General features: G+C 36.9%; 1 pseudogene; it reads left to right on the forward strand.

Annotated features, from left to right (window-relative positions):
* Positions 1–1,358: 1,358 nt before the first annotated feature.
* Positions 1,359–26,669, forward strand: LOC140531355 (prostaglandin-E(2) 9-reductase-like; annotated as a pseudogene).

Here is a 26,669-nt window from a genome sequence, read left to right on the forward strand (position 1 = left end):
CTGATTTAATTTCAGTGATGTGGGATATGGAATGGGATGTGGAATGACTATACATTCAAGTCAAAACAGCAAGACCTCACACACTTGCATTGTGGTTACATATTTTATTGACCATTTGCTCTGATTATACATATGAAAGTAAACTAAGTCAGCAAATTCAGAAGCTAGAGGATTTCTGAGACCCACATTGAAAGGGGTGGGGGGCACATAATGGAGTCAGGGGCCACTCAAGTGAATGGATCTCTCCTAAGGAGAAACTAACAGGCTTTAACCAGTAAACTACCCTATAGTCTCTGACCCAGGATTGTGATTGTACTAGGATCAGAATCCTGAGGAGGAGAGCAGATGGGGTAAAGACTGGGGAGCTCCCACTAGTGCTAAGAAACTGCAAGGCTCGGTGAGGAGGAGGATGGTTGTGGAAGTTCAAGCTGAAACCTGAGCAATCTCTGGAAGAATGGTTCCCAGGGGCATGATCCTGAGGAGCCATGCTAAAAGGCTCTCAGTGCAGGGCTTCCATAGCCCAAGGCCTCTCTGAGGAAAAACATTTACAGAGCCAACTATATTAGAGCTTCCAGAAGGTGAATAGTTTTTGTTCCTTTTTAGGTGGCTGAGATGGGGAGCTATTTAGACCTGGTCTTGTAAAGATGAATTCCCTGTTCTGGATGGATGAGAGTAAAGATCCTAAAGGAAGTGGATTTGAAAGCTTGAATTCATGCCCCAATCCCCTTCCCTCCCCCCAGCTTGCCACACACATCTCATGCCCAGTCTATCTTAGGAAAAATTGGATTCTGCTTTCTCCAAAGGTTCAGACTTAAGCTATGGCTCTCCCAAACTGCATAAGACTAGAGATGTGGGCTGATCAATTGGTGAAATATGAGCAGGAGGTTGGGACAGTTGTGGCTTGAGCAAATATGCCCAAATCAGCTCACTTAAGTAGCTTTTCTTTTCCTTCCCCCTGCCATCACTTCACTCCCTCTCTGTGAGGTCTCCCTCCCCAACTGATTCTTCCCTGTTCTAGCCTTCTCTCTCCAGGGTTCCCCCTCTGACCCCATCACTCTTTAAGAATAATTACAAAAAAAGAGAATAGCAATCAAATTTAGGTCAAATCGAGACTTTCTTTACTTATTTTAACATTTCAATGCGGCTAAGTTTCTAGGGAAGCTGTAGAGAGGTGATTCACGTCTTGCTGTTCCCTCCACCTCACCCTGTGCAATTTTAAATCTATGCCACTCCCTCTGAGTTCCATAGGGCAATAAAATATAAATAAGAACCACCAGGGCTTTATGCAATTAGTCTTTGCCAGCTTGTGGGAGTTTTATGCCTGCTGAGAACTGACTTGACCTGTGAGGTGAAAAGAAATGGCTCTTTCCAGATGTCCTACAGTAACAATGAATGACGGGAATACCATCCCGACTCTGGGACTTGGTACTTATGGAAATATAGGTGTGAGTAAAGAGTGGAGGGGGTTTGTGGGTGAGGGTGAGGAGAACACTGGAAGGGCAGATGGAATGAGTTATCCTAATTCTCTTCTCATCCCATTCCACCCAGTATGGTGCTAGAGACTCTTTGGGGTAGAAGTACACAATTACATGTCAAATGCAGGATAGTGAACTTCTGTATAAACCTGACTTTGTGGTAAATGTATCATGTCTCAAATTTAACCACCACCAGCTGACCACAGAGACTCTGGCAGTTGTAGTTCTTTCCAGGGTGGGAAAAGAAACTTAAGGTGAGATCAGCCCTCAGATGGGAGAGAGGAAGGGTTTTCATTAAGCCCAGAGTTTGAAAAAGCTTTTGAGAGTGTATGAGGAGAGGAGAGGAGTATCTGTGACAGACAGTGTCCACTGCATCTGCTTTTCCCATAGTTGAGACCATGAGAGATCATATTTAAATGGATGAACAGAGAGATGTGGGGCTGTGTTATTATGCACACTCTATTCAGGAGGCAGTAGAGAAAAACAGAGGTCCTGCCCTCTGCCTTACTTCTGTTTAGTCGTGTTTTTAAAAAAGTTTATTGAATATTTGCCAGATTTAATAGGATTTTAATTATATTTCTAAATTATTATATAAAATGTAATCCTTTCATAAATTTTCATTTAATTTAAATTTAATTATATCATTTTGAATATTATTTTCATCTGTGGTTGACTTGGTTCTTAACATTGCCCGGTATTCCTTTGATTTAGGCTTGAGGGTGAAATGGGAACCACACTGGAGAGAAGGAGCTTATCTAGGGAAAGTCAAGGAGCTTTTTTTTTTTTTGCTCTGAAGGCATATGCACATAATCACAAGCATTTCATATTTACACATCAAGCTGCAAAATTACTATGAACATACTCCGTATTTGAAATAAATCTACCACTGTAGAGGGCCTCATAAGAATATCCAGTTGTATTCTATACACTTTATTGAACCTTTGCACCTCAGAGTATTAGAAGATGGGTGGATGGATTCCCATGACTTCCCTGGGGGTGAGGAGAAGGGAGTCTGTTTTATTTCAAATTGAGATGCAGGAAATGCCAAACCAGCATGAAGGTGCCTGGATATTGATGTAGTCTGAGAATTGGAGCAAAAAAGAGTGAATAGCAAGCAAAACTGTATTTGAGGAATATTTGTGCTGCCATATGAATATTTCAGGTAGTGAAAGGGAAAGAGACAAGAAAGGGAATAGTAGGGAAAGGGAGGATACATTTTGCTCAACATCTGAACACAGAAGGGGGCCAGATAAGAGAAAGAGCTTTCTTCCAGCCCCTTCCCTCCCTGCTTCCACATAGTGGTCTTCAGAAAGCAGGCAGTTTATTTTTTCCTTCATTCAGAATGGTAGGGCTCTTAGAGTTTGGGGTTTGTAGGGAAATAGCCCAGCTGAGACCAACAGCCACAGCTCTAAACCCATTCTCTCCCTAGTTGTCACTGTCTAACTATCAGACATGTATTGTCTGCCTCTTCCATTTTCTGAGGTGAAATGGGGACTTTTGGAAATAGGGTTGTGAGGATGAAAAAGGGAATTTCTGTGGTTGTATAGTACAGTTATCTACCTAGAAATTTGTGATTTTTGAGGTTACATAGGGTGAATGTCTGGGCATCTTGATTAACTGGGGAAGAGCACAAGCCCAAGCAGCACTACCCTGACAAGAAAACAGAACTTGGTATTTGGGGACCTTCAAGCTTGGGAGTAAAAAATGGAATCACTTTAATACTTTCTGGTCTGTTAGTTAAGACACTGCCCCTAATTTTTAAATTTCTAACCTAAAGGAGAAAGAAGACACAAATGCAGAAAACAATAAATATTATTATATGGTATTTGCATTAAAGAGTTATACCATGAAGAATTATGAGAAGTTTGAAATAGAGGCTAATAACCAAGTGGGAAGAAGGAAAGATAGAATCAGGGAAAGCTTTCTGGACAAAATGATATTTAAATTGACCTTTTTGTTATGGTTGGGAATGCTGGCAGTTCTGCATTGCTCTTGTGTATAATCCTTCTCCTTGGGTAGTTGTATGGCTCAGTGGATTGAGCTTGGAGTCAGGAAGATTTGAGTGAAAATCTGGCTTTAAACACTAAGGATATATCCTGGATCCTTTAAATTGTTTTCCTCAACTATAAAATGGGGTTAATAATAGCACCTACCTTCAAACATCCTTAGAACAGGAAGTGCACAAAGTAGCGGTATATTAAAGTTCAAAATATGAGAAAGGACTCATCATTGAAAAGTCCTTTTTATCTATGATTTTTACATGAGCCTGGTGACAGACTTTGATTCTCCTATCCTAGGACCTGGAGATATCAACAAATGGTTGACAACCAGGTGATGAATACTTTTTCTTCATAGAACTTCATGAAGCATTTTTTGCTAAGTAGTTCACGGATTGTTATCTGCATTATGCCCTGCCATAACTCCAAGCCAGAGGTTCTCAGTGTTTTAACAAAAACAAAGAATTTTATTTTGCCAGGGTAATTTAATAATCTATCCATAGTAACCTTTTAGATTTATTCAATAAATGTATACAATAATAATAATTTTCCCTCCTAAACCTCTAAAATATAACTTGCATTTTATACTTATACTTTTAAAATATGACACTTTAATCTACTGACAATTATGAAAACAAAAAATAAAACTCTACACACAAACTCGTTATTAATATTTTGTATTTTATATGGGCCATCTGTAAGAAATAATCTAGGAAGATTCATTTTCTTCTTATTATTTATAAAACTTCATGTTACATTTTTTATTTTGTAAATCTTGTTGAATATAAATAACATTATAATAAAATAACTTACGACTTGAAAGATGCTTAATAAGATAATCAGATATAAACAATAAAAGATAAATCTTTTAGTAGCTCTGTCAAATCTTTTCATCCTTTTTCAAATCTCTTAGGATTCTTTCTCACCCACCCTCTCAGTTGAGAGCTTTGCCTCCTGTTTGGCTGAAAAAATTGAGGCCGATTCCCAAGAGCTGCCTCTGAGAGACCTTCTGCCATTATTTCTTCCTTTACCCCTCTCTCACAAGGAGAGGTTGCTTTTTTCCTTCCCAAACCAAAGCCCTCTGTGATTCCATTCCATCTTTCTCTCACTTATCTTCAGTCTCTCCTTGTCTACTCACTGTTTTCTTACTGCCTGTAAACATACTTCAAAAAAAAGTCTCACTTGTTCTTTCCATCCCTGTGAATTATTCTCCTCTCTATCCATAATGGATGTCTATACTTTTCTTCTCAATCTCTTTTTAGTCTTCTACAACTTGACTTTCTGCTCCATCTTTGAACTGAAATCCTTCTCTCCTAAATCACCATTGATCTCTTAATTGCCAAATCTAATTGTCTTTTCTCAGCTCTCATTCTTCTTGACATCTCCAGTCTTTGACACTGTCACTCCCTGTTTTCTCAGTGATACCTTCTGCTCTCTCAGTTTCCATGACACTGCTGTCTCCAGGCTTTCTTCCTACCTGTCTGACCTCTCCTCAGTCTCATTTACCAATCTTCATCTAGGTCATGACACCCACCAACTATGCATGTCCCCCAGATCTGTATCCTGGGTCCTCTTCTCTTCTCCCTCTATACTATTTCACTTGGTGATCCTATCAGTTACCATGGTTTCAATGATTATCTCTATGCTGATGATTCTCAGATCTACTTATCCAGCCTAATCTCTCAGCTGACCTTCAGTTAGACCTAACTGCACATCAGTCACTTCCAAATGGATATTCTATAGATATCTTAAACTTAACTTCTTCAAAACTGAACTAATTTTCTTTTTCCCTAAAAATTCTCCCCTTCTAACCTTTTCTATTATTGTTGAGTGCACTACCATCCTTTCTGTCACCCAGACTTATAACCCAGGTGTCATCCTTGACTCCTCACTACGTCCTGCTCACCATTTCCAATCTGTGGCCAAGGCCTGTTGATTTTACCTTCATAATATTTTTCATATGACCTCATCTCTTCTCTGACACTGTCACCACCCTGCTGAAGGCCTTCATCACTTCCTATCTGAACTGTTGTTTGTACTATTTTCTGCTGAATAATCTCCTGACCTCAATTGTCTTTTTACTCTAGTCTATCTTTTACTCAGCAGTCAAATAAATTTTCCTGAAGCATCAATCTGACCACATCACACCACTATTTAGTCCACTCTGGTGGCTCCATATTACCTCCAGGATCAAATATAAAATTCTGTGAATGGCATTAAAGCCACTTATAACTATCCCCTCCTATATAAAGTATACATCCTATACTTTATTCCCTCTTGATGTTCCATGGAGGAAACCAGTGTGCTCTTTCCACTGGAACATAAGTCCTGAAAGTAGTCCTGGTGGCATTCTAGATTGCCATGTAGAAAAGCTCAACTTGTTTCATCTTCTTCAGATTCTTGGTCCATGCTACACCTGTATCATTTCACCATTGGAGAAAGATCTCTGGCTGGAACATATTAATGGGACCTTCCCTATTCCTTTTATTTTCCAATGCTCCTATTTCTTTGGGAGTCTGATCACTTCTTACTGTCTTCTTAACCCCTCTTGTCTTTCAGTCTAATTATTCCAGTGATGCTGCTCTGTCTAAAGTTATCAATGATCTCTTACTTGCTAAAGCCATTTTCCTTTATTTTTGACACTGTAGTTCCCTTCCTTGATACTCTTTGCTCTCTAGGTTTTGAAGACATCACTCTCTCCTGGTTGCCTTAGCTCTACTTGTCTCTATATCTCACCCCCCATATCTTTTCCCAAGACCTGTTGATTTTACCTTCACAACATCTCTCATATATGCCTCCTTCTCTCCTCTGACTCTACCATTACTCTAGTGAAGGCTCTCGCTTCTCACCTAAACAATCGCAATGTCCTGCTGATGGATCTGTGGGCCACAAGTCTTTATTCATTGCAATTTGTCCTTCATTCAACCACTAAAGTGAGTTTCCTAAAGCTCTGGTCCAACCATATCACTCCCCTGCTCTATAAACCCTAACTGCTACTTTGTATACAAAATAAGTTTGGTATTTAAAGCCCTTCGTGATCTACGCCTCTTGTATCTTTCCAGCCTTCCAACACCTTACACTGCTCACCTACATGTAACTTTTGATTCCAAGATCTAGGCTAGTTTCAGGGAAAAAACCCTCCTTCTCTGAGTCCTGAACATATTTTCTGATTATCCCACATGATTGCAATTCTCTCCCTCTTTGCCTCCATCTACTAACCTGTAAGCTAAAATTCCAACTTTTGATGGAAGCCTTCCCTAACCCCTTTTAATTCCAGTGCCTTTCCCTCTCTTCAATTATATCTGTATATTTCTTGCTTGGCATATATTTGTTTGCATATTGTCACCTTCTTTAGGTTCTAGGCTCTTTGAGGGCAGGGACTATCTTTTGCCTCTTTTAGTATAGGTACATGGCAGGTCCTTAACAAATGTTTATTGACTGAAAATGCTCAGGAGTCTTGTTCTGAAGTGTGCGTATGAGGTGAGGTGGTGGTGTAAGGTTTAATTTGAGATCTGGCTCTGCTAGGCCCCCTGCCCCATTAATTCACATTCCTTTTCATTATTTCTCCTTTTATTTTTGACTGATTTCCCTCCATATGAATTTTGTTACATTTTTTCTACTTTTATAAAGCAATTAATTCTTTGGTAGTTTGAAAAGTATGACTGAATAAGTAAAACAATTTTGGTAGTATTTTCATTTTTATTATATTGCTTCATCCTACCCACCAGCAATGAATGTTTTTCGAATTATTTAGGGTAGGCTTTATTCCCTTAAACAGTTTTTTGATATTTTATTAAGATCATTCTTTTGAAAGTAGAGTCCAAAATATCTTATTTACATTTTGACAGTAATTTTAAGTGTATTTTTCCCCCATCACTACCTGCTGGATTTATTAGTATTATATAGCAAAACCAATGATTTCTCTGGATATATTTTATATCCTGTAAGTTTGATGAATTTACCATTTCAATTAATTGTAGTTCTTTAGGGTTAAGTACATGTATAATATTATCTGTAAAAATTTTAATTTTGTTTCTTGTTATATTTATTCCCTTAGCTTCTTTTTCTTGTCTTAATGCTGTTATAGGCAGCATTTCTATCACTATATCAAATGCAATTGGTCACAATGGATATTTGTATTTACAGAAAAGAATTCTAGTTTATCTCCTTTACAAATAATGCTACCTCTTGATATTAGATATAAAATATTTATAGTTTTATAATATGTAACAGACCAACACTCACTTTGTCATTCTTTGGGCCCTGACCAGCTTAGACTGAATATAAAAAGCAATTTTTTCTTTCTTGGACAGATACCCTGAGGGTCTTTCTCTTTTAGACTGATTTTTTTTAAAATAGGTAAAAAGGTCATTCTCTGCCTCATTTCTTACCTAGCCTGAAATCACTGAGTGAGCATTGCCTCAGTCGAGCTCAAATGTTAAAGACCTTAGCTTAAAAAGGTTATGGTCTCCCACTCATTCTGGGCTATCCCTAGTCATCCTGATCTATATCTTGCCACTGGACTCAAATGGCTCTGGAGGAGACCGTGAGGCTGGTGAGTTTGCACAGCCCTCCATCACTGAATTCTAATTCACTTGCATGTCATGGCATCATCTCCCTGATGTCATGGTCCTCTTACAGAATGAAGGACCAAGAACAACAACAAAAATTTATCATTTTATTAATAGGTCTGTTTGTTCCTGTGTTTCCTACTGTATTGTTGCTGTTTAACAAAAAAGTATATTCTATTTTATCAAAAAAAATTTTTCTCTTTTTTGGATCATCCCACAGTGGGAGAATGCCTTTCTCCCCTGCCCCACCTTAACTCCCTAGTTAACTCCCCCACACTTCCAACCATGAGCTTCAGTGACATTACTATTTGAGGCACATGGCAAGCTTGGTGGGCCCAGTGGGAGTTACACAGAATGAGTTCTCCCCTTAATGGGGGGGGGGGTGTTTAAAGGAGAATATTTAGGGAGGAGGCTCTGCAGTGATTGATATGAAAAACATGGACAACACCTCAGAATCTGACTTTGAAGATGGGGACACTTCACCAGCGTTTCCATGAAAATGTGGATGCCGATGCAGTTGCTGCTGAGCAGGAGGATGGAGAATTCTTGAGAATGAAGGGTTCAAGGGGCAGCTGAGTTGACTGGCGGTTGATCAAATGTGGCACCTGGGGAAGAGACAGGCCTCCAAGGCCTTCAGACTCTATGCTAATATTGGCATCTTTGTACCTTACTTTGATGTGGAGCCTACCCAAGCTTGAAACCAGCTCCTGGAGTCCATGATCATTGTCTAGATGTTCAACTTTCCCCAGAAAATTGCTGGAGGACTTGATTGTCCTTTTCACCCACAATCTTTTTTTTCTTTATTTTTCTATTCTCCCTTAAAAATGTAGTAATAATGCCTATAGTCTGTGGGAAAAGCTGCTGAACCTGGTACATTATTCCCTGTAACCCAAAATTTTATTTCCTGAAAATTATTTTGAGATATATAACTTTCACCCTAATGATACATGTGATATTTGTTGCTGTTCAGTTGTGTCTGACTCTGTGACCCCATTTCACAACAGCCCCTTCACTGTCTCTCAGTCTGTCCAAGTTCATGTTCATTGTTTCCACTATACTATCTATCCATCTAATCCTTTGCTGTCCCCCTTCCCTTTTGTCTTTAATCATTCTCAACATCAGGGCTTTCCCATTGCATCTCATCTTTTCATTATGTGGTGAAAGTATTTAAGATTTCATTAAGATATTTGACCTTCCCGTGAAAAGTGGGAATTAATTTCTTGAACTATCTCATTAGATGTCTCTCTTTTCTGTCTAAGGGACTCTCAAAAGTCTTCTCTAGCACCAGAATTTCAAAGCATCAATTCTGTGATGCTCAGCTTTCCTTATGGTACAACTCTCACAGCTATTCATAACTACAGTATACATAAAATACACATATTACACTTCAAAGCACCACTTACAACCTGCTTTAAATCAGGCAAACTCAAGCAATGGTCAAAAAAAATTCATAATAACAACATACAATATTATATATACATTATATATACATGTCAAAAAATACAAAACAGTGTTATATATAATTCAAAAATAAGTTACACTGAGCTGGGTAAGTGGCCAGCTTTTTAATTGAATGGTTCTAATTCTTTTATGACTAATTGATCTTGTATAACTGTACTTAAAGCGGTTGTTGGCAAAATCTCACTATTTCTTCTCCAATATTTCTGAACTCTATGCTTTTGTCCTCTTATCCTTATCAATCTGATAGCTGAGGTTACAGGGATAGTCTTCCTAACAGTAATTCTAAACTGTCTGTCTTGACCTTTTAGGTCATTCAAGAATTTTAGTTTAAATGAATGGTCGTGGATAGTAGATATCAAGATAATTTTTTAATGAATCCATGATTGGTAGTAATTTTCTTAAGTTTATCTTTTTTTCATTCCACCCCACTCCCAATGCACTAAAAGCCTTCTCCCAAACTTTTCATAGTTGAAAGCTTTCCTCCTTCTCCTTTAAATGGGCTTTGTAATGTGAATTAGTATTGCTCAGTTTTGTGCTATCCTGTACTCTGTCTGGTACTGTGCTGTCTTAAAGTAGCCTATAACTCAATATACTTAAAACAAAACATTTAATTATACATGACTGTGGGAGGAGGAAAGGCATGAAATGTAGCATCGGATCCTAAAACCAAAACCTAAAGACTAAATCTAAGCCAAAGAGTTCAGCTAACTTGGGCAGATGTCTATCTGGCAAAATGTCTAATTCTCTCTGTTACCTAATAGCCCCATACTTCCTAGAATGACTGAATGGAAAAATAAACAAACATCAGGATCTAAAGAAAACAAATGACAAAATGCAGCTGTGCATGGAAGAACTTAAGTAGTACTTGACTAAGAAGGAAAAACAGTATTTTTTGTCCTTTGGGACCAAAGTGTCCACTGGGCTAAGGTGTCTTTATCCAGGTTGAAATTCTCTCCCTTTGAATCCGCAGACTCCCAAAAGTGAAAGTGAGATGGCCACAAAGGTGGCTATTGAAGTGGGCTTCCACCATATTGATGGGGCTTTTGTATATGAAAATGAAAAAGAAGTTGGACAGGCAATCCAAGCAAAGATTGCAGATGGGATAGTGACCAGAAAGGACACATTCTACACAGGCAAGGTATACAAAAAACTAATTGAATTTTGTGGGGTGTTTTTCATGTTAAAAATATGTGACAAACTAAGGACAATATCTTATGTGGAGCAAGAAAGAATCCTCTCAACCAAGGAAACAATAAAAATGAATTTTTCTGCATAAAGGAAAAGAGGAAGGCTAGCTAGTGTTGATAAGAAACAATGGAATTAAACTCCCTGTCATTTAATTTCAAAAGTAGAGTAGTCTTTCAGTTAATAAGCAAGATGCACCTTTGCATAGGGACACTCATTAAAGAACACATGCTGTCTTTGTTCTACAGGAGTTTGCATTCCTATAAGGCAGTATAAAATAGCTAGATATTTAATTTTCCCAAATAAATAATTAAGAAATCAAGTCAGGGACAATGGGTGAAATGAGCACCTCCACAAAAAACTATCAAGGAGGTATGGGGACCATATTTTCTGAATGAACAGTTATGAGAGTGTTCTCTTATTATGACATGTCAAATGTAAGATTTTTGGTATTAAGTGAATTCATATTCTGAACTGATAATTTCATAATTGTGTTAGCAGTTTGTATTTGGTCCTAAAGACTCTAAATTATTCCTACTTTTAATCAGGATGCAAGGTCCTTGACCAAACTTGGAAAAGAAAATGAAATGATCAGTTAGTGGATTTATTTTTTTAGACTTAGATCAAAAGTAGAGTTAATATGTAGGAAAATAATATTCTTACTGTGGAATTTAGTCTTTGACAAACCTGTATTTTTTTCTAAGTTGGAAATAAATTTTCTGACAGGAAGTTCAATTCCAGATTTATTGCAAAGGATACAAATCATATATATGCAGACTTATTGTTCATTCTTTAAAAACACCTTATCATTGGGAAAACAAAGAATACCTTTAAGTCAAAAATGAGAAGAAGTACACTGTAACTTCCTTTCAAGGAAGGTTACATGGGTTTAACTGCTGAACAGCAGTAATGTACACTCAAATTTGTTAGAAATTCAGCAACATACTACTTGATTTTAAAATCTCCTAGGCTTAATTTATAGGCTTTCTCATAGTCTTGTTTTGATATCCATATTTAACTGGATTTAGACAAGAAAGGGATTAAAACACACTTTATCATTTTTTTCTAGTTAATTTTTATTCTTTTCCTTTGATCTCCAATCTCCAATTCTGAAATTTGCAGATGTTAGTCAGTACATTAATTTGTTGGGGGCAAGGGTTTGAATTAGAATAATCTAAACCTTTTGTACAATTAATTAAATTGTATTAAAGATTTCTAAAGTAAAATAGAAAGAAAAGTAACTAGCAAGGAATTAAAGTAATAGCAATGCTGATTTCCATTTCCTAAAATCTCCTCCCAAACTCTAGGAACAGAAAGTTGCAAGTCTAGCCTGTTGTCTATTGTGTGCTACTAAAACACCTTTATGTTCAATCTTAGGAAACAATGTAGGAAAAAATAGGCAGTTACCCAACAGATAAGGTGAAGATGAAAATGAAGGAGCTGCCCTGAAAAGCCTACTTCCCTATCATCTCTTTTGATATTTGATTCTGTAGCTGCTGCTTCCTTGCATAGGTGGAAGAAAATCTCAATTCATTTCCAAAACACAGTTTCATGAATATTCAAAATTCTGGCATTAACTGAAGTTGGAGGAAACCTCATTGTTCACTGGGTCCTCTACTTTTGGCTCAGAAAAAGCACCTCATTCCATGATTACTTCTCCTAACCTTTCTAGGGCCAGGCTTCTCAATACTTTTAAAACCTCCTGATTCAGAGATGTCTCCATACTGTGTGTACATTCACTCAGAACCTCCTTCAACAGGAAGTTCAAGACCCTTGCCAAGCTCTAATGGGTAAATTTCTCTAATTCCAAAAGAAGTCCATTTTGCAGTTTGCAAAACATGTGGCATCTCTTGTGAATGTAAGAAGTCTTGGAGGTAGATAGAATTTACTTATTATCCCTCATTTTAGAAAGAAGCAGGCACAGAGAGATTAAGTGACAAGGATGAACTTCGACTCTATTCACTATTTTTTTTCTGTAAATTGGCCATTCTGGGAATGTTTTCTGCTATGCTAGCATTGCCCCAATTTGTCCCACCTCTTAAAATTTCTTTGATGAAGAATACTCAATGTTACTGTAAATATTCCTTCAATCCCTCTAGCTTTGGAATACATGTCACCACCCAGAATTGGTCAGGCCTGCCTTGGAAAATTCCCTGAAGGATCTTCAGCTTGATTACCTTGACCTTTATATTATGCATTTTCCTGTCTCTTTTGAAGTAAGTACTAGAACCCCCTCTAGATACAAAGACTCTTTGACCACATTTCTCTCTTTTTTGCCTTAGCAGTTTTCACCCTTATTTCTCTAAGGAATGAAGGAATGTTTTATTCTTATTTCTGTGTTATATAGAGGAATACAGATTAAAGTTTGGATGGGGGAAAAAAACTGTTGTTGATAGGATTGGGTGTCATTTACCTAATGTTTAAATTAAGTGCCTACAAGTAAATATGTCCAAGGATATGCTGATTTAATGTTAAGAGATGAACCTGGACATGGTGGTGAATGCCTGTAGTCCCTGTGTTGGGGAATTCTCTTGACTTCGTAGGAGAAGAATATACTCAACAAGGTCCAATGACTGTGAGTCAAAGATGGGAGAAAAACCTTAGAGATTTATGAGAGTGCTAAGGAATCTGCTCTTGCTGATAGCAAACTCCTATTTTTGATTTAGAATAGTTTTGGTTTTTATAACCTTCAGATTACTTAGAGTACAAAGCCAATCAGCAGCACAGTGTAGCAACCTAGGATAGAAAAAACAGCATTTCACAGGATAGACTAGGGATTGGTAAAAGGAGAAAAAGGGAGTATTTGGAACACAAACAATAGGATTTACCATCAGAATAAAAAAAAAAAAAAGATGTTCAAGAGCAGATGATAAGGGGAAGAGAGCACAATTTTCCAATTAGTCTTTGATAATTGTGAAAGCTGTCCTTTTAGAAAAAAATTCAATATCTCTTATTCAAGGACAGGAGGAAGCTACAACAGTGGGTTACGTCCATTATCAAGCTCATACTCTCATTGCATGGGGGTGAGGGACTTTTTAATGTTGGACCACCAAGAAGTTTGGGGGATTTCTACATTTTTTAGTCCATCAAGATATCTCATAATATTTGTGTTGCCTATTTTTTTCTCCACACCTGCTTCTGGGGAGGCTAAGGCTGGTGGATTACTTGAGTTAGAAAGTTCTGAGCTATAGAAGTGCTACTGCCTATCCATTGTTTCTGCCAAGGTCAGCACAGGTCTGGTGAGTCCCCCAGGTTGCCTTATGAGGAGCAAACCTGCCTAGATTAGAAACAGAGTAAGAAAGTCTAATTCATCTATGATGTAGTCTTTTACATATAGGCTACACACATATTTGGAGCTTATGTTTGCATAAGATATGAGGTATTGATCTAAATCTAATTTGTTCCATACTGCCATCCAAATTTTCTACCAGTTTTTGTTATAGTGAGTACCTATTCCAGTAATTGGGGTCTTCTTTTTGTTGAATAGCAGTGTATTAAATATATTTTCGTTACTATGTTGTATATTTAATCTGTTACACTGTTAAATCTATTTTTTAGTTCAATTTACAACTCTTTAAAATTCTTATTTTGGGTGTTTGATTTATTCATCTGTGGATTCAGTTTCTTGAATGGGGCTTTGTTCCTGTGCTACCCAAGGGCCCTTGCTCAGCCTTTGGGTGAAGTGGTGTGCTGTGTTTAGTCTTGGTCTGGGTTCCTTGGATTCTTGCACTGGTCTCCATCTCCTAGAGTTTGGCTGCCAATGTTCTTTGATGTCCAGAGTGGGATTTTCAGGGCCATCTTTGACATATCAGAACAGAGTGTCCAGATACCCTTGACTTTGACTTTGGCTGTTCTGACCTCAGAAGTTCAGTAGCAGGTCAGTAGTTTTTCCACTGGACCCTCCCAGATTTTCAAGGTCTGTATGCTGGGGATTTCTCAGGTCAGTCCTCCATTCTTGCAGAATCTAGACACAGAGCTTTCATTGTAAAGTACAAATGCCACATCTCTCTGGGTAGCTTTGCTTGGGAGGAGGGAAAGGGTGTACTTTTCTTGTCTGTGAGCTCCTGGATGACTTTTGTGCAGTTCTGAAGTAGAAGAGTTCACTTACTATAGTTTCTTATAAATTTCTTGATCATTATTCAATGTGACATGAAGTTCATTTCTGCTTAAGTAGGTATGTGGGAGCTGGGCGGTCTGCCTTGACTTCTGGCGGCTGTCATCTTTAATAGTCTTTGAAATGCAAGGTGCAGTAGCAGGTAGGTGTCACCATGGATAGAGCACCAGTCCTCGAGTAAGGAAGACATGAGTTCAAATAAGGTCTCACATATTTACTAGATGTAAGATCCTGGGCAAGCCATTTAACTCCAATTGCCTCCAAAAAAAATACAAGGGACAAAAGTCAACAAGTCCAAGTATCCTTAAGAATCTAAGTGATGGTCTAGTTCTTCTTACATGCTAGAAATAGGAACCCAGCGTTGTCTGTTGGTCATTGAGCAGGAAAGATAAAATGTGAATATGGGTGCTTAAAAGAAATACCATATAGGAAGAGAGGATTGAGGGATGAAGGGATATATGGACCATTCTATTATCTTTACTGAAAAAAGAGAAGAATAAGAAAAAAGATGAAATAGACAGGGCATTTGATTGCACTAAAGAGGGACAACAGGGGAGTGAGAGAGGGAAGAGGAATGATTGTGTTAGGAGAGGGTAGGATTAAATCAAGTGAAAAATATACAACTAACAAAGATTGATTAACCAGCAAATAAATAAGAAATGAATCAAAGATTTAGCTGTTTGATTCCAGGCCATTGGGAACAAAACAGGAATTACTAAAGCTATCCAGTAATGAACTGTTTCCTTTTGGGAAACCAAGAGCCTAAGTCAGTATATCAGAGGTGCTTATTAAATGCTTTTTGGGTGAGTGACTGATTGCATGTACATGACTACAATTATATAAAATGTTCTAGACTATTCAAATTAAAAGAAACGTTTTCTTTTTAAACATCAGTAGACTACCAAGTTATAAAGTGGCACATTTTATCAATCAGAACAATGTAGTTAAGTTTGGTGGTTTTGCTTAATTGTTTCAGGAAATATGCTTCTACATGGAATTTAATTCAATATTTGTTGAGAATCATTTTGTGTTCCAAATTGTCAATAAAAGTTTAAATATATAATAAAAAGAGAGAGTTTGATTAGATGATTTGTAAGATTTTTTTCCAGGTCTACATCTCTGGTCCTGTAGACTTTTGTTACAATTATCTATATTCTTCATTCCTACTAGTAGAAGGTAAGCTCCTACAAGGAAAGAAGTACATTGCCATTACATGTTTTATCTGTGGCATCTGGCACAGTGCCTTATGCATCGTAAACAGTAGGTTGAATAGAATAGCATCATTCACTTGCTTGAGTATCTCAAATAGACAAGTTTCCCTTCTTTAATTGCAGCCTGGAAAAGAGAACATGCCAATGGATGAAAATAACAAAATTATTGGTGACTTTGTAGATGTGCGTAATACTTAGGAGGCAAGTGATTGTGGAAGCAGAGGACAAAAAACAGACTATAGCTTTGAGGTAAAGTTAGCCCTGCCTAAAAGCTATTGTGACTGGAGAAGAAGATTCTCAGGTAGCTGGCAGTGAATTTCATCAAATGAAAAGATGCAAGGCAGTCTTTTAAATTGGAATATGTGCAGGGATAAGAACCTAGACCTCTAATTTCTGCTCTGACACTTATTTGTTGATGTTGTATGAGTCATCTCTATTATCATTTGAAGAAAAACAGCATCTGGACTAAAAGAGAGTGAAGTCAAGTAACCCTAACGATTTGGTTTTTTATTCTATACTAATATAAAAATCATATAAATGAGGATTGAATTGGTATTGACTGACTAATCAGAAAATTCAGGGTATTATGTGTTTTAAGATACTGTTGAAGCAGCCTCTTTTGGTGGCAGTGGGATCTTGGGTGCTCTGTGGTGGGTTATCGAATGGAGAGTCCTGGAGAAGAGTTATGTTCCCAGAATTTCACTAAACTCCAAGAAATTTAGACATCTTGTCAGATTCAGATCAAGGGGAAAGAATCCAGGAAAAAATTGAATGGAGATGGCAGGAGAGAGAGTAATTGATGTGATAGAAAATAACAAAATGGAAAGATAAGGAAAAGTAGGTAGAAGCTGAGGACTGGGGGGGGGGGGGTGTTGGTTTTCTGGTAGTTGTTGCCATTTCTGTTTCTTGGTAGTATAGATTTTGTCACCCATTTGAAAGAATGAAAGCCTAATTTGATATTTCTAAGTATCTTGGCTTTGGCTCCTATGATTTTAAATTTCATTTACTGAAATAAGCACTTAACTTCCACTTAACTCTTCATGCTTTGATTGAAAAGGTATATGGGAGCGAGTGTCATGTAGATGAGATTGAGTCACTATGTTTCTTTTAAAAGTAGTAATATACCTGATGAAGAGCCATTCTCTGAACCAGCATAGTTAAAAAGGTCGGGAGATCTGAATTCAAGTCATGGTTTGTTTGCTTCCTACCTCGCATTTGGTAATAACTTCTCTAGAGGCTAATTTCCTTGACCAAAAGAGAAAAAAATGAGGAGGTTGGACTAAATTGTATCTAAAGCCTCTTCCAGGTTTTCATTCTGTGACATTCCCTCTCCTTGAGTTCTTTTTTCAAATCAGAGGAGAGGAAGTAAAAAGACCAAGGATAGCTGATGAATGGGGGATTCTACTTCACATGTTCTCTAAGATTCCATAGTGGTTCACAATCCCTCTCTACTCAGGCCATGGAGAAATGTAAGGATGCAAGCCTTGTGAAGTCCATTGGAGTGTCCAACTTCAACTGCAGGCAATTGGAGATGATCCTGAATAAAACTGGGCTTAAATATAAGCCTGTCTGCAACCAGGTAAAATAATTCCTTTTCTAGTGCAACTTCTTTCCTATCCTTTCTCTTCTTGACAAATGAATGGAGCAACCATAGCTCCCTGGAATTCTTATCTTCATCATGGTCCTACATCTCATTTATTGCTCTTGAAATTTCTTCCTTCTCACATTTTCCTGGTTTTTAATAAATAAAATTTATTTATTTGATCCTTAAAACAATAAAACTTTTCACAGAAGTTCAGTATTTCATCCTATATAATGCAGAAAGTGATTTGAGTCTATTTTTGTTACACAATTTATTTTCTATTCAAAACTGCTCAAATAATTAATACCTGAAAGCTATATTTCCTCAAACATATTTAAGCAATTTTTATTAAACCAAAGTACTTTTACTACATTTTTCAGGCAGCAAAGTATTAATCAATGGATGTATCTGAATCTTATTTATTTATTGATTTCAAGCTTTCCCTTAACTCAAAAATACTTTTTCTGTCCCTTTCAGCACTAATGGTTCTATATGAAAAGAGACTGAAATAGACATATGTTCTGCTAACATTCTGTGGTTCCAGGTGTAACTAGATAATTCTCAAGTCCTTTAACTATTAAAATGCTTACTATTGTCCTTCTGTCATCATAAATCTTATTTTTATAAGCTACAGTTTTAGTTTTTATTGTACTGCAGGTGGAATGCCATCCTTACCTGAACCAGAGCAAATTGTTGGAGTTCTGCAAGTCAAAGGACATTGTGTTGGTAGCATACAGTGCTTTAGGATCCCATAGAGAGCCTGGAATGTAAGAAATGGGGTCTGGAATGGATTCCTCAATCACTAATAAAGTTGACTACCAAATTTTGTATACTCATAAATTATGCAACATTGAGTAGTGGAAACAGCATTGAATGTGGGGCTATAATTAACTGTATTTGACATCCAGCTCTACCATTTTACTAGCTGCATGATATAGAAGAATTCATTTAACCTCATTTCATTATATGTAAAGAAAATATTACAACATTTACTTTGCCCAGTTCATGGTATTGTTATGAGGTTCAAAGGAGGTATTGTATGGAAATACGTTGAAAAATGTAAAAGGGTACCAAAAATTATTTTATACAGGTAGAAAAAATAACATCAAAATTCAGCTGGAAGAACAAAAGATTCTGAATATCAAGAGAATTAATGAAAAGAAATGCTAGGGAAGGAAGCTTAGTCATGTCAGATCTTAAATTGTACTATAAAGCAGCACTCATCAAAACTATTTGGTACACACAATAGAGAGGTAGATCAGTGGAGTAGTTTAGATACATAGGATCCAGTAGTCTATGATTATATCAGTCTACTGCTTGATAAACCCAAAGACCCCACCTTCTCGGATAAGAACTCACTTTTTTACAAAAACTCCTAGGAAATCTGGAAAATAGTGAGGTAGAATTTGTGCATACAGCAACACCTGACATCATATACCAGAATAAAGTCCAACTGGTTACATGATCTAGGTATAAAAGCTCTTACTATAAAGAAATTGAGGGAAGAAGGAATATCATATCTGCCAGATTTATGGAGAAACTAGGAATTTATGACCAAAGAAGAGAAAGAGCACATTATGAAGTACAATATGGATAAGTTTGATTACATTAAATTGAAAAGGATTTGCACAAATAAAGCCAATGCAACCAAGATTAGGAGGGAAGCAGAAAACTGGGAAAGAATTTTTACAATTAGTGTCTGTGATAAAGTCCTCATTTTAAAAATTAATAGAGATCAGAGTCACATTTATAAGAATACATGTCATTCACCATTTGATAAATGGTCAAAGGATATGAACAGGCAGTTTTCACAGAAAGCAATTAAAATTATCAATAGTTGAATGAAAAAAATCTCTAAATCAGTTTTGATTAGAGAGATGCAAATCCAAACAACTCTGAGGTATCACATCGCACCTGTCAGCTTGGTTAACATGACAAAACAGGAAAATGATATGTATTGGAGAAGAAGTGGGAGAGTTGGAACACTAATACATTGTTGGTGGCACTGTGAGATAATCCAACCATTCTGCAGAGCAGTTCAGAACTATGCCCAAATATATAAATGTGCAAGTCCTTTGGGCCAGCAATACTGCTTCCAAATAGACCATAAAAATGGAAAGAGGACTCACATGAACAAAAATATGTATAGCAGCTCTTTTTCTGATGGTGAAGAACTGGACTTCAAGGGGATGCCCATCAACTGGAGAATGCCTGAACAAGTTGTGGAATGCTATTGTGCTGTAAGAAATGATGAACAAGCAGACTTCAGAAAAACCTTGAAAGTTTTATATGAACCATTGCTAAGTGAAGTGAGCACTACCAGGAGGACATTATACACAGTAATAGCCACAGTGTATGAGGACTGATTTTGATAGACTTAGCCCTTCTCAGCAATGCCTAAAACATTTCTAATGTACTCATGATGCAAAATGCCATCCATGTCTGACTCTATAGAGTCAAAACCCAGAATGAAGCACAATATTTTCTCTTTTGTTATGACTTGTTTCATTTTTCTCATGGTTTTTCCCATTCGTTATAATTCTTCTATGCAAACATGACTAAGGTGAAAATGTATTTCATAGAAATGTATGTTTAGAGTCCATATAAGATCGCATGGCATCTTGAGGGGGGAAAAGAGAGGGAAGGGGAGAAAATTTAAAACTTATGGAAGTGAATGTTGAAAACTGAAAATAAATAAATTATTAAATTTGGGGAAAAAAAGGAAGGAGTAGGGAGATGGAATACTGTGAGTAAAATGAAATATGATGGTCAATGTCAACAAAAGAAAGAAAATTGTAAAATGCTAGAGCAATGTAAAGTAAGTTTACTGTGTAAATGGCCATCTCCCTGACCACAGATCTCGAAATGTTTGTTTTTTCTTGCAGAGTAGATGAAAAGTCTCCCTTTCTCCTAGAAGACCCAGTCCTGGGATCCATTGCCAAGAAGCACAATCGAACACCAGCCCAGGTTGCTCTCCAATACCAGATTCAGCGAGGGGTGGTCGTCTTGGCAAAAAGCTTCAATGCAAAACGACTCAAAGAGAACTTTGAGGCAAAGAGGCATGGGCAGATGTTGGTTTAAGCAGCTGTACAAACTTGGTTCTTGGTGAATGAAATATTGGAGGAAATGATGAAAAATAGAGAAGTCTGAAAGTTGGACATTAGGGAGGTGATGCCTGAAGAGTCTAGTGGACTTCAGTGATTCAGTTGGGTGGATACAAATGTGACCATGCACATTCTCTACTATTCTCAAAAGATCTCCAAGAAACTACTTGTTCACTTCTATTTTCTGAGGAGACAATGTGTGTGACATTTATGTAATACACATTTTGGAATAACTGCTTTGTATTTATTCAAATTATATCATGCACATATATAATATAAAAGAGAATACATACAAAATAGTAAAATATATAGTAGTTTGGAAGCAAGAGCATTAGCAGTTAAAGGAATCAGGAAGGAGTCAAAGAGTAATTGGTACTTTAGTTATGCCAAAGAAAGAAAGGGATTTTGTGAGGTAGAGGTGAAGAGAGAGTGTATTTCAGGCATAGAAGATGGCCAGTACAAAGGGAAGAAGACAAGAGATGCAATGCTTTGTGTGAGGAACCAAGAGAAAGATAGTTGGGGCCAGATTGTAGAGGAGTTCATATTTTAACCTCAAGGCGATAAAAAATGTTATTTAATAAACGAATAACACAGTGAGATCTGTATCTAAAGTTAATGACTTTGTCGGCAATGAGGAGAATGGACTAAATTGGGGAGTGATTTAAAGGAAAGTGATCAATAATGCAATTAAGAAGTGATGATGACAGCTGTCTGAGCAGAGAGAGGGAATGAGATATAACAGATGTTGAGGTGGAAACAGCAATATTTGGAAACTAATTGTAATTTGGGGCTGAGGGAAAGTGAGGAATTGAGAATAACACAGAGATTATGAACCTGAGATACTGAAAACTAGTGGTTCCTTATACAGAACTTTGGGTGGTTTGAAATCATTGTTGTTTCAGGGTAAATGATAATGATTTCTGCTTTGGACATATTAAATTTAAGATTTCTCATATCTTTAGTTTGCAGTACCTCCTTGGGATATCTGATCAAAGTAATCTCTATATATCATTCCCATCCCTCCTATCATTCTCCCCACCCTTCTGGCTGCCTGAGAGGGTGTAACACCAATGCAATACCCATAGCAGCTGCTATTAGTATGTATACCTATTACCAGGGTTGGTTAGTAAGATATAATAAACTCTTTTTCTCAAAGGCAAAACCAAAATATTTATTTAGAACATTATTATTAGAATACCAGGAGGTAAGATTTAGCAAGGTACACATCATCAATCCAGAGAGTGCCAACATCTTAAGCATTTTTTTCTGTTAGACCTCCCCACAGAGAAGTTCCTCTGGGCAGAATTCCTCCCTCATCCCGCTCATGCAGGCTTCTCTCTCACCGACTTTCTATTTCAGTTAAAATTCCATTCAAAAAACTCCTCCCACAATGGATTCATTGTGATTCAGGCTCACAAGAAGTTGGAACTCAAAGTTTTAGGAACAACTGTCGAGTACTGTTCTTGCCACTAGGAAATAAGAAATACAGGTAAAGGGGTATAGAAAGTTATTTGGCCCTACAGGACAAAAGAGAAGATGGAGACGAGGGTAGAGAGGGATAATAGAAGAGAGAGCAGATTGGTGATAGGGGCAGTTAGAATGCTTGGTGTTTTGGGGTGGGGGGAGGGGACAAAAGGGGAGAAAATTTGGAACCCAAAATTTTGTGAAAATGAATGTTAAAAGTTAAAGGAAGGAAGGAAGGAAGGAAGGAAAGAAGGAAGGAAGGAAGGAAGGAAGGAAGGAAGGAAGGAAGGAAGGAAGGAAGGAAGGAAGGAAGGAAGGAAGGAAAGAAGGAAGGAAGGAAGGAAGGAAGGAAGGAAGGAAGGAAGGAAGGAAGGAAGGAAGGAAAGAAGGAAAGAAGGAAAGAAAGGAAAAAAAAGAATTACAAGTATCATCTTCCCATGTAAGGATGAAACCAGTTTAACCTCATTGAATCCCTTACATTTTTTCTTCTTTCTTGTTTGCCTTTTTATGCTCCTCTTGAGTTTTGCATTTGAGAATCACGTTTTCTGTTAAGCTCTCATCTTTTTATTAAAACTGCTTGGAAGTCTTTTCTTTCATTAAATGTCAATTTTTCCCTTTGAGGGTTATATATATATTCAGTTTTGCTAGATAGATGATTCTTGGTTGTGATGCTAGCTCCTTTGCCCTCTGGAATATCATATTCAAAGCCCTCCAGTTCTTTGATGTAGAAGCTACTAAATCCTTTATAATTCTGACTATGGCTGTACAATATTTCAGTTTTTTCTTTCTGGCTGACTGAAGTATTATTTCCTTGACCTGGAAGTTCTGTAATGTGGCTATAATATTCCTAGGCATTTCCTTTGGAGATCTCTGAGGAGGTAACTGGTGGTTTCTTTCAATTTCTGTTTTAATTTCTGGTTCTAGGATATCAGGACAGTATTACTCAATAATTTCTTGAAATATAATGTCCATACTCTGTTTTGAAATTTCAGTTTCAGTTGTTTTCAATTCTCTGTCTTGGATCTATTTTCCAGTTCAGGTGTTTTTCCAATGATACATTTCACATTTTCTTCTGTTTTTTCATTATTTTGTTTGATAGACTCCTGATGTTTCATGGAGTCATTAGCTTCCACTTTCCCAATGCTAATTTTTAAGCAATCACCTTCTTCAGTTAGCTTTTATACCTCCTTTTCCATTTGATCAATTCTTTTTATAGAGTTATTTTCTTCAGTGAATTGATGTACAACTTTCTCTAGTTTTGGTGCTTCCTCTAACAAGTTGTTGACTTTTTTTCATGATTCTTTTGCATCACTCTCCATTATTTTCCAGTGTTTTCTTCTGCCCTTCCTAGTTAACATGTAAAATCCTTTTAAAGTTCTTCAGGAGTTCTTTTGATTTGGTAGGAGTTCTTTTTGGGCTTGAGACCAATTTCAGATTTTTTTCTTTGAGTCTTTGCATGTAGATATTTTAATATTGCTGTCTTTTTCTGAGTTTGTATTTTCATCTTCCCTGTCACCATAGTATGTTTCTGTGGTCAGCTTTTTTTTGTTTGTTTGTTACTCATTTCCCAGTATATTTGGTGACTCTTCAGAGATTATTTTGTGACTATTTTGTTGGACTGTTCCTAAGGTGGAGGGGGCACTATCCCAAGCTTCTTGTGCTAGGAGAGAGGGACCTTATCACTGGTCTGATTTTCTGGAGGTGTGAGGTCTCTGAACTGCTGCTCAGGGACTGTTTGTCCTGGCCTGTGCCTGGGCTCTGGGTCTTACTACTGGTTTGTCTGGCCTTTGCTCTCCCTTTACCTGTGAGACAGACCTTTCCTGCTGATTTTCTGCGTTATCTTAGGCTGGAGAATTTTTTTCACCCTACCCTTTTGTTGGTTCTGATGCTTTAGAATTCATTTGGGGTATTATTTTATTATTGTTTAGAGGTGAATTTGGGAGAGTGCCAGCCTTACTCTACCATCTACTGTTTAAATTAGTAATGAGGCTAACTTAGATAAAATGATAGTTCCTAATTGTTGTTGATTCTTTGTTAAATTATTTGTCTTTAGGGTGTACAAAGAGGAACAGGGCTTTGAGGTTGTTACATGATGAAGAAGGAACTGGGTAGAGGGCATAGGGCCTTTCAGCTTGAATTTTAATAGAGAGAGCTCTTTGGGGAGCATGGTAGCTATATGAGAGGGAATCATGATGATTTTCAAAGTATTTTATAAATTTCTTAAGTTGGGTAACTACCCTCATGAATAAAGATAGCATGTTCCACCCTCCTAACACTCTTAAAACCAGAACAAAGGAGTTAAAGTATTAGCATTAGGGAAAAGAGAATTAATATGTACAAGGATACTTCAGGGATATTTACTTCTTACATTGTGGAAGTGTTGAGTAAGGCAGTGGTTTCCAATTTTTTTGTTCCGCAAATTCTTTCCAACAGCAACATACAACATATTGTGAGCCACCAGGGTAATTTAATGTTCTGTTCATAATATTGTTTTAGATGTATTTGTTAAATACTTAAAATAACAATGATAAGTTTTACTCAAAAAACTCCAAATTGCAATTTTCATTATGTAATAATAAAACATAAATTTTACTCTACCCATCATTATGAAAATTCTAAATACAAAATAAACTCGGTGTAATTATGAATTGTATGTGGGATATTGACTATGATTTTTAAAAAGTGTTCCACTAAAACCTCACATCCTACAACTATCTACAAGACTTCTTATTAAATTTCTTTTACCAACTTTCTTGAATATGAATAGCACGTGAAATGTGTTACAACTTGGAATGTGTTTTAACTAACAGAATTCACCTTTATAATATTGGACTCAACAAAAGTTAAACAGTCTTAAAGCTATTTCCACATCAAGTTTATTTCTGTATTTTAACTTAAAATAAGTGTTAAGAGAAAATGCTTCTTCCAATAATACTGTGGCAAAAAATGGTAAAAGAATTTTACAACATATATCTCTTGTAAGATTGAAGTTCATTTAAAATTTTTAGCCACCTAACAATTTGATAAAATTAAATATCTAGCTATTATAGAAAAGACTTACTTTTCTACTGGCTAATAACAAGCACTTTATTAAATATTAAATAAATGTACTTAAGGTACAGTATTTTGCTTCATTTTTAACAACGTTTACATTTACAATAATTTTTGTTAGGAGAGGGTCTCTCTAGATACAACTTCATTTTTATCTACCACTGGCATACTGGCTACAGCCTCAAAGAAATTCTGCTGCAACACTGACCAGTTTTGACAACCACTTTACTTGAAAATCCACCGACTTGAAGTATAGTATCACAAGTGGAAGATATATTTAAGAGATGAAATATCCTCGATATTGCAATGACAGGCAGTATAAGGTTTCTTTCTGCTGAATGCTTATGAGAGTCCATGACAGTTTCAAGACAGCTTGTAAGGTGTCATGTTTTTCAAACAGCTTGACATTTATTTGAACTGCAAGAGTGCAAATATCCATAGTATCATGATCATGTGATTATACTAGTGATGAGATAGAATTATATGGTAACAGAAGAGAATGAAGGAGGTCTCTTATGTGTATAGAATGCAAATGAGAGTATACCCATGCATCTGGTCACATACTGGGAATCTGTTTGCATTCACACTTTTCACTCCTGTGGCCATTGCTATTTGGGAACAATTTGATGAGAGACGTGTAGGATGAGAAATTTGACTGTTGAACTAAGTCAGAAGTGGTGAGTTTGCTGTAACAGCCACACAGACACAGAAATCACTGTGTGCATTTGAATTTTGAATTTTTTCAGATGTAAACCTATATGACTTCAAACATTCACATGCTTGTTGTCACAAGGGAAGGCATATTTTCAAGAAATTTGTGGCTACATTAAGCAGGATAAAAAGATTTTCTTAACGTGAACCTGTTGGACCAAAATCCTGAATCCTCAAGGGGTTCATGAAATGGAAACTTCTAGATTAAGTTGGAAAGGCTACAACTCTAAAAGGAGAAGTTAGGGAAGGGTGATTCCACCGATAGGAAGATGGAGGTTATCAAGTGGGATTCACTAATTTTTAGTTACCTAATCTCCTTCAATACCAGAACAAGAGTCTTAGTGGAGAGTGTGACTGATTCAATTTAATTTGCCTATTCCATTCTAAGGTGCAATAAGCAGGTCCTACTTATTATGACACCCTGTCTTCCCCCTGCAGACCTTAGATTTCCAGTTGATTCCAGAAGACATGAAAGTTATTGATGGCCTTAACAGAAACTTTCACTATTCAGAATTTGAGGGGTAAGTATTTATTTTTAGCATCTTACTTTCTTTCTTAGAGGTCTGTGACTGCATGGACATGGGGCAGCATTTTAGAGGAAGGAGCACTTTTTGAAGTCCTTCACAGAGAAGTTATAAATCTACCAAGTATAATGTTTTATAATGGTCAGCCAATCTCCTCTTCCTTTTATCTGAAACATCACTCTGAACCTCTCCTATGCACTTATTCTGGGTCATCCTTGA

Source organism: Notamacropus eugenii, chromosome 3, assembly GCF_028372415.1.
Source record: "Notamacropus eugenii isolate mMacEug1 chromosome 3, mMacEug1.pri_v2, whole genome shotgun sequence".
Classification (NCBI taxonomy): domain Eukaryota; kingdom Metazoa; phylum Chordata; class Mammalia; order Diprotodontia; family Macropodidae; genus Notamacropus; species Notamacropus eugenii.